Source organism: Limanda limanda, chromosome 22, assembly GCF_963576545.1.
Source record: "Limanda limanda chromosome 22, fLimLim1.1, whole genome shotgun sequence".
Classification (NCBI taxonomy): Eukaryota; Metazoa; Chordata; class Actinopteri; order Pleuronectiformes; family Pleuronectidae; genus Limanda; species Limanda limanda.
The window spans coordinates 14,069,751-14,072,467 of NC_083657.1; positions in this window are offsets into that span (position 1 = coordinate 14,069,751).

The window sequence follows — 2,717 nt, forward strand, 5'->3', positions numbered from 1 at the left end:
TCTGACTAATAAGAATGTTACTCAAAAAAACAAGGTTTTGTCTTTGTCTTTGTGAAACAGGAAACGAGCCATTTGTTTTTTTTGTCCACTTCATTCTCTTTATTTCAGAAACACCTGGATTGGATTTTGGAGGTCAAAGGTCAAGGTTGCTGTGACCTCACAAAGGTGTAAGGTCAATTTGACATCATTTGAAGGATGCGATCCCTTAATAAGGACACAGTTCATATCTCCTGCCAATCCATCCAAACAAACTTCCAATTTTACATCCTTCACTTGATTAATATTGCTAAATATCTGGTGAGAGCTGGAACATTTTGGGGATTTTCTTGTTTAACTTGAAGAAACAACTCTGCAACTTATCGATCCCTTTCCAGCAGATGAGGATTTCACAGCAATTGCAACATCAAATTGAAAACAAATACTGTCTCTCACCACATCCTCCCCCAAAAGTGACTGATCTACACACACTCACACACACACACACACTTCTACCATTCTTAGTGAGACCGTGATGCAGTGTCCTCTGGCCTTCTATTGTAGACATTAATAACCAGCCCCGAATGAGCCTTGGAGTCGATGCCACATCTAATTACTCTCACAGATGAAGCCAGTCTGGGCCTCCGAGTGCTGACTCCCACTCTGCGTGTTCTGTTCAAGGGGGGGGGGGGGGGGGGGGCATTGATCTGGCCAAATCCAGCCTTTGAGTCCGCCCATATCTTATTGAATGCTATGATACTGCTAAATGCTCTCATGTGGTTCCGTGTCCGTTAACAGGGAGCTGGTGAACTGCAGAGGTGATTTCCTTTAACTTGGCCTATCGACCTCGGTCACGCACGCGGATGCATTCACCTTTAACCCCATGATTATGCAACCGTGATTCATGCTTTTATCGTGGCGGCCTATTCGACCAGCAAGGACACTCCTCCCTCCATCATCGATAAATAGCCAGAGCTGATGTATGAATGAGCAGAAAGGGTTGAAAGGAGGCAAATGCAGACTCCACACTGGAAGCACGGCGGCCTGCAAACAATAAACTCCATATTGAAACGTCCAGATTTGTGTCAGCACCTTGATGGCGGTCGATACCGGGTACGGAGAAGAAAAGAAGCAGTCGTAAAACTGACATTCTAATGCACTATCCACTTTGAAATATCACAGGCTCCCTAATATCACCCCACTGATCCCCTGGGAGCCTGCGCCATTGTGTCTTAAAGCGTGTGCGGTCATCGCCGACCGCACGGCATCGAACGTCTCTCTTAGCCCGTGATTGATACCGCCCATTCAGCTATAGAAAATCCCTCCGAGGCGGCGCAGCCATTTAGCCGGCAGCAGCCTGACTGACATTGATCGGAAAAAGGTCTGAAATTAGGGAAATTGAATAGCACTGCAGCTAATTACATAGTAATGAAGGCGGCAGGGAAATAAGCTCACACATTGTTAGCACTCTGGCACCGCCACCTTGATTGCGAGGAAAGGGAAGATCCGGCGCCTGATAGCCGAATCGCATCTGAGCTAAGACGTCATTTTCCCCTTCAGCAGACGCTAAAGGTTTATGGCGCTGTCCAAATAGAAAGAGATTGCAATGTAGAGCACCCAGATAAGATGTAGAGATGACCATTTCTGCCAGAGATATTGGCAGGCAGGTTTTTTTTTAGCAGCTATGGATGCACATTAAAAGGTCATCCGAGGGAGAAAGAGGATTTAGCACAATGGGTGAATCAGATTTCCTCTTGCAACACTAATGAACAGATTATTGATTTGATGTCCGCTCATCAAAAACCCGGGTCCGCAGCCAAGCGCTGATGCCCGCTCGTCTCTCTGAACCCGCAATGACACCCTCATCTGCAACGCCATCCCCTTGCGGTGCAGCTGATGGCCAGCATCTGGAGCTGTTAACCTCGAGGCAAGGTGGTGCTGGTGCTGGTGGTGGTGGTGGTGGTGGTGGTGGTGGTGGGGTAGGGGGATCATGGCAGGTGGTTTCCACTTGGTGGCAATGTTGAGCTGTTACATGGAGCATGTGGGTGTGTGTGTGTGACGAGGACGGACTCCTGTGGGGAAGGTGGGAACACTGCCAGTGATGTGGCAAAAGGAAAGAAGGCAAACAGAGGATCACAATGCAGCATCACACTGCAGACAGCAGCACCATCCTCCGTCGTTCCTGTTTCCCAGCATAAAACCCCCCACCTTTATGCATATGTGCACAAATTTCGAAAAATCAAATTAAATGTCGCTGCACGCTTGTTTTTCATAAGCTGACAGTTCTCTTGAAGTGTCGATTTCACCCACACGCGCAAACACAAGCTGAGAAACACCATCCACTGTCACCACAACACAATCTCAACTGTGTTGTGATCTTTTCACTCGTTTTTCTTTTTGTATTGATTTCAGAGAGGAAATAACACAGTTGTCCTTTTTTTTTCTTTGAAAAGGGGACAATACATTTAAATCCAAGTGTGTCTCCGAGGCCCTGCTTATCTGCCCCAGTCCACATTTTCAAAAAAAGTAGCCGTGCAAACTGTCCCCTCGCAGAGGAAAGTGGAAAGGAGGCTCCGCGAGACGGCTGCAGCCTTAATTGCATTAAGCTCATCGCCGACTCTGGTGAGGCGCTCAGCACTGTCGGGGGGGTTGGAATCCTCATTAGAGTAGAATCGGCTGTGATGAATATTGCTTCAAGAAAATTGAACTCGTGCCAAAGAACCCCAGTGGGGGGGAAGAGG